This window comes from Lissotriton vulgaris, chromosome 2_1 (genome assembly GCF_964263255.1).
Source record: "Lissotriton vulgaris chromosome 2_1, aLisVul1.2, whole genome shotgun sequence".
Lineage (NCBI taxonomy): Eukaryota > Metazoa > Chordata > Amphibia > Caudata > Salamandridae > Lissotriton > Lissotriton vulgaris.
Window position 1 is genome coordinate 1194762695 of NC_141687.1, and position 6830 is coordinate 1194769524.

Genomic DNA, 6830 nt, shown 5'->3' on the forward strand with positions numbered 1-6830 from the left:
TGTGATTGTGTGTTTGTGGGTGTGTGTGTGTGGTTGTGTGTGTGTGTGTGGTTGTGTGTGTGGTTGAGTGTGTGTGTGTTTGTGTGTATGGGTATCCGCAAACACAGCCCTTCATTCTACTTATATTCCACCTGCCCAAAGAGCAAGTACATTTCCCTAACTGCAGCATATGGAAGGATTTATTGATGAGTTCTGTTGTTTGCTAAGACTGCACTAGGTGATCAACACAAAAAGAGAACACTACTACACTCTTAAATAACACAAATTAAGTCAGAGAAGGGAAAATGGAATTATATGCTTCATACGTGTGGCATGCCAAATTCCCCAGCAGCAGGGACTTACTAGTGAGCCCATCCCAAAATACCCTGCCACTCATACCCCTGGCATGGAAGGGCTAAAATCTAGGATGGTGAATTGCGGATTGCAAGGGGATGATTTTACTGAAGCACTGCACCACATTATAAAGAAGAGGCTGTACTAAAGGACTTGGGCGTAACCCCATAGCCAAAGACTGGGATGCAATTCTGGAGGAAGTGAAGGCCACGTTTCAAGAAGTTGAATCAGAGTAGGGGTCTGAGTAGTAGCTCTGTGAGGTTTTTCAAACTGGAGAGACTTAAACGTTATCAGGGAACTATTTAGTTGCAAGTCTTCTAGGGCTAATTGTTTCCGATGGGAACCATCCATTAGCACAAAAAACAAAAAAGTGCGGCTCCTGTGCTCTTCGCAGAGACCTAACTGCATCTTGACACAAAGGTTAGTGACACACACCTGAGTCACTCCACTGTCAGGTGCGATACATATATCGCAATCACTTCAACTTTCCTGACTCATCGTAGAAACCTCGAGCGGAGCCAAAGATGTCATTATTTCATAAAGCAAGGCCAAGGTGGTACAGGAGTGCAAAGTCAGCTCGAGGCACAGTCACAAGCACCTACCAGGGCAAATATTTACTCAGATCTTTTATGCAGCGTGCAGACGAAGGTTTCGCAAAAATGTATACGGTGTCGTCTCAGCTGTTCACCATCCTTGGTCCCTTTCACAGGGTTTCCGAAGAACAACTGTGTGCAGAGTATGAGAGTTGGTGTGACGTATCGGTACAGCTGCAGCTCTGCGCTATAAAGTCACTGCCAGGATTAAAATTAATCCTGGAAAACACGACCAATGAGGGCTCCAGTACAGGTGTTGGTACCTGGTCTGTGGGTATACATGAATTTGTAGAATCCTGAAGAGGATCACATCAAAAGCAAGAACCAACATGCCACTGATATGCAGATATTAACACAAAACAGCCTTCAATGTCGCAGGGTGCAGTATCGAGTCCTGCTGAGAGCATCACGACCACAGAAAGGAATACCAGACCTGTAACAATGATAAAAAAATGCTCCACAATTCCGCATCCTCGAAATGTGTAGACTTGAAGAAGAGTTATGTTACCTACAGGATAACAATGAAAGACTATAAATAGGTCGTCAAGTTACTTCCTTACAGAGCGCTGCTGCGCCATCGATCCGACATACGCGCAACAAGAGTCCTCTACAGTTTTAAATATCGTAACGATCCCGCAAACAGCAGTTTTGATTACAGTGAAGCGCAGCTGCCGTGAGTCAGGAAGCAAAACTGATCGCGGGGGAAGCACGCGAGTGGTGCCCACGCAGCAGTAATAACGCCATATGGCGCCTCTGCTTAAGCGCGCACATGCACTGCAAGCTGTAGTAGGCGGTAGCATTTTTTGAAACCCTTCTTACTTAAGGTCTGGCGAGAGCTAAAAAATGATAAATAAAGCATAGCTTGATATTAGATAATGTATTACCTCTTACTATACCAATTAATGTATGGCTTATTTGACAAGCAAATGAAAACATTAATTTTCAAAATGTACTGTAATATATATATTCGATGACCAGGTGAAACTAGAGTGTTGAGTTTCAACGGGGTATACCCTGAAAACTACCTGACCTGGGTCATAAAATAAGTATGTTTAAGAGGGGTCAGGGTTATAGCACTATATAAATATCAAATACGTTTAAAGGCAATACAGATGACTTTAAATTACAAGAGTTATTCATGAACTTTGTTTTTTGGAACCAGGAGCTTTGATTAATACATTTGGAGCTATGGAATCTGCTTTGAATTTCAAAAGCATGAATGTTTATGATTTTGTGTTTGCTAAATAAATAATTTTGATGAATTATGACAAATCGTTTTGTGGTGAACTTTTGAAGGTTTGAATTTTAGTATTTATTTTTGTTTGGGATAAATTGAATAAACCCTGACCCCTCTTAAACGTACTTATCAGGTGAAACTAGAGGCAGTATTCTGGTGCTAAGCTTTTATTCAATTCACCAATTAATTGTAGAGGGAGTAACAATTGTGATATGCAAATAAAAGTCCAAGACTTAGGCATTGGTTTGTGTGGGTCACTGAGTCATTTGGTGAGACTAAGAGGTACACCAAAATCAATCGAAAAGTTTACTGACTTCTGCAAACAGCTCCTCAAGCAGCAGTGAACTTTTCAATAATGCACCATACAATAACAAATACACTGTAGAACTGCCCTTAAAACAAATGGTACTGCACTTAGAGCAAATTTCCAATCCTTTCTTATTAAACCTGACCATTTTAAACTTCTAATATTGATAAATATCTGCACCACACATCTTCTGAAAAAAGCATTTAAAGGTATTTGCAAGATAAACATATAGCTTTGGTTGTCCGTATTTACACGAGGTGAGAATCCAGACTATGGTAAGTACATGGTTACAGCATTGCTTGCACAAGACTGCTTTTCAGCATTTCTCAAGAAATGTCATCAGTGTTTCAAAATGCTAAAGGGATATTTACTTCCACCAAATCAAGCTTTGTACTTCATACCAGGACATATGTTAAGTCTGCAGAGTGGACTACAAATGTGTATATATTTCAAACAAATGTGCTCGAGGATCACACTAATATTTGATGTCTTCTTTAGAGGTGGGCGAAACAGCAAAATAACAGGGAGAGCCAAGAGTCTGGCTTGGATGTAAGTGCCCTTGCACGAAGTGAGCCCTGGAAATGTTAGACATGTAAAGCATGTAACAAACATCACTTCAAATATGATAACGTATCTAAAAAACTGTGATTTCTTTAAAATGCAGCCGCTTTGACATTAGTAAGTTACACTACAGATTCATTGAGAGGAAATGAAAAAAAAGGTGGGGGGTTAGTGAAAAAATATTTACCTGAGATAAAGCAATTTAGTTAAGCAGGGAAGCCGAGATTAGTCCCACTTTTTTTGTTTCTTTTTTAACAACTCAGCCAATAAATAGGAATCTATTTGTCTATCCTTTTTGCCTCAACGATTATTTTTTTTTTTACTTTGTGAAGGAGGGCAGAGCAAGGACAGTATTTAAAAGCTACTTGATAGATCATCTTGTTTTGGATTCGATGGGCCAAGAGGGCCTCAATCGGAGCTAGAGCTCAGCATCTGGCTCTAGCCTGGCCCAAGCTTTAAGTGGCTCGCCCACCTCTAGTCTTCCCAACCCAGTGCCTAAACTATTCCTCAGAAATTAACTATTATTAGGGTGGCCAGACGTTCCAGATTTCCCAGGACAGTCCCGGTTTCAGAGGACTGTCCCGGTGTCCCCAGGCTTTTGTTAATTTGAAATCATGTCCTGTTTTTTTAGGACAAAGGTCAGGTCATCCGGTGAAGCAAAATTATTGAAAGGAATGATCCCCATTCACAGATGACTGAATTTATTGGTTTCGTCAGGCAGCACAGGAGGCGGTTGTAGTCTGCTCTGAGCAGGGAGACAGAGTGGGGCTGGGGCAGGGGGGGGGGGGGGGTGCAGAGTGCAGGTCGTGCCATTGCTAATGGTATGTAAACGTAGTTATGGAAATGTGTGTTTATTTGAATATAATAAATATTCACACAATTAAATGTACAAGTCTAGTGTGTATGAATAAACTGCCAAGGCCTTGCTGAGAAAGAATAAATAGCAGGTGAAGTGAGAAGATATTGTGAGCGATGTTGAGAGCCAAAAACCTGGACATGCCAGATATTGAAGTAAGACTACTTTTATGTTTGACCTATCCCGGTTTTTGGCTCTCAAAATCTGGTCACCCTACCTTTTATGTATTCTCTCTCTGCAAAGCCTTGGTAGTTTATTCTAATTCATGGAAGGATCCTGTTAGTGTGAGGACTTCCACATATGAGCGCTGCAGCACTATTTAATTCTCAGAAGGGCCATACCAGAGAGGGATCCGATACAGAAGAAGACTATCAACGTGTTCTCAATAGTGGAAGAGCCCCGTGGTTTCTCTTCCATTAGGCCCAAGCAAGGCTCTGCACAGACAGCGTGAGTCCAAATCAAAAACAAACAAAAAAACTTGTCTTAGTAAACTTATTCTAGATAGTCTTGTTGATGGGAGCTCCCTCCTAGTAGTGCCCCGACACTTGGAGCTCACTCTCAGCAGTGTAATGTTACTAGGAGAGCGCCCTCCTAGCATGGGAAGTTCCCCCTCAGAACTGTCCTATCAAAGTGAAGATGGGGCAACCGCGCCCACTGTGTGGGAGTTTCCTCCATGCAGCGCAGTCAGTGCTTCACTACCACAACGTCAACAGCTATGTCAAGTATCAAGACACCTGCAGTGAAAACCATACCCAACAATACCAAAGCCATTTATTTCCATCAATGGGAGTTTTCTCCAGTAGTAGTCGGGCACAGCTCTGGTGCTCCAATCGAGTTAACTTATTCAGAATGTTTTGCCAGGCGTGTCTTAGCAGAAGCGAGAGCGTAGACATGCAACATCACAACAGCAAAGTATTTTTTGGATGCTCATACTTCAAATTTATGAAACACAGAAAATGTTGTGTTAAATAAAATAGAGTGGCGTTTCGACTATTGTGATTCATCCGCTTTTGGTCTTTTTGTTCAGTCAACAGGCTTAAATGGTTAGGTATTTTGTACTGCATTACTCAAAACTGCTTCACATCTACACCAATTTCCAACTACATGTAACACAGGTTACTATGCTGTGCAAAGTGCTTTCCTGCATTGTCACACTGAGATTTACATGAAGAGTGAGACAGTACAGCTTGCTTTTGATCAGTCTGGAACCAGCATAGGTCAGATGGAAGGGGGTCACAGGTTAAAGAAAAGGGAGGGAGCTGACGAGGCCCATAATTCTGTCGGGTAGAAACAGAGAAGCCGCTGTTGCTGGTTTTCACTTTGGGGCAATAAGAGCATTACAGAAGGATACAAATCCACTAATAGCGCAACCAATTTCCAGCTATGCATCTAAGAGGCCCGGGGATTCTGGTTGCGAACAGGGAGTTCTGCCAACCTTCCGACTACCCGATCAGTCCTTGGTGCTATCACCAAACTGTATAACCCTCAGGTACTGTCACACGCTAACCCCCGCGCAGCAGACAGGAGGCTCTCAAACTCAGAACTTACCTCCCGTCTCCCGGCGGAGGCCCGGAGGCTCTTAAAAACCCGATTGCCTCTGCCTTGTTTTCGACTCTAAAAGTACTTGGAAAACTGAAAGAAAGGCGAGCCAATAGGAGAGCTGCTTTCCTCTGACTGACATGCTAAGGGGCGGTTGTGGGAGGGGTTTGGAGGCTAGACGGCCCCTCACGGCTTGCCATTAGTTAAAAAAAGAAAAGAACCCACCCCGGAACAAACGACCTAACCGCTCCGGAAGAGACCATTAAAAATGCTCCGGGATTGGCACACGGATCTGCTACGGAAGTGCAGTGTGCCAGCCTCACTGGGGCAGTCAATCCAAGCTGTGATTGAAAGTTGTGTTTTTTTGTGTGTGTGAAACACTTGTATGTGCTGACTTCCGTGCTAGAAGTAACATCTGGTCTACTGAACTGTAGAAAAACACGTCTTTGGCGTAGCCGAGAGGAGATGATGTGTCGTAACGGTCAGGGCTGCCGACTTTGAAACTGGGGGGCCAGCTTCGAGTCTGGGCGATGGCTTTATATTGTGTGATTATGGCCAAATCACTTAAACTCCTTTTGCTTTCCAAACATGTATGTCACATGTATGCAACAGGTGTTCAAATCAAGCGTTCCAATAACTTTGGGTCCAGTTCAAACTAATTAAAACTGCAAAAAAAGAAAGACTTTTTTTTTTGCATATTTTTTTATATAGCGCGAACTCGACCCGAAGGTATTGGAACGCTATACATGAGCACCGTATTTACATTACACATTCAGGCACGGGGAGTTCCAGAAGTTAAACAAAGCAGGCTTGCACCCATCACTCTCTTGGAACAGAGAAGTGCAGCAGCACAATTTTAGCTGTGTTGCTGTTGCTGTAATTGCATTTATATAGCGCTTACTACGCAAAACGAGGCATTGATGCGCTTTTTTCGGAGAGTAGCATGCTACTCTGCTACCTAAAAAGGATTAGTGGTGAATTAGGAAAAGGGCAATATTAAATCACTTTGAGAGGTGGACATGTTAGTCTGTTATATGGATTGAAAAGGATAATGAAGGGATAGAGGAGGGAAGGTTTTGCATTTATATAACCCTTGCTACCCCTGATGCGGTGTTGGAAGTGCTTTTCGAGGGGTAGCACTATACTCCGGAACCCAAACAGGATTAGTGGGGAAATATGAAACTAATTTGAGCAGTGGAGTTGTTAGTCTGTTAGGTGATTGAAAAGGATAGTGGAGGGATAGAAGAGGGAAGGGTTTATAAAAGTTTATTTATTTTTTGGAGCTCTTAGCAGTTGGGAGGGGGTTTGGGATCAGTAAAGGGGAGGTGGAAGGGGGGAGTCGGAGGGAAAGGTTGTAAGGCGTGTTTGAGAGATTTGAATAGATAAATGAGGTATGAGATGATG

General features: G+C 42.7%; 1 protein-coding gene across 2 annotated transcripts in view; it reads right to left on the reverse strand.

The window, feature by feature from the left end:
• Positions 1-5550, reverse strand: part of ZBTB44 (zinc finger and BTB domain containing 44) — a 301958-nt gene extending 296408 nt beyond the window's left edge. Inside the window, exon 1 of one of the 2 annotated variants that reach the window (XM_086956924.1) lies at positions 5436-5550. The gene's annotated coding sequence lies outside the window, so the exon portion shown is untranslated. The remainder of the gene's footprint in view (positions 1-5435) is intronic. The other variant, XM_086956923.1, reaches the window with a different exon arrangement.
• Between the last annotated feature and the right edge of the window lie 1280 nt (positions 5551-6830).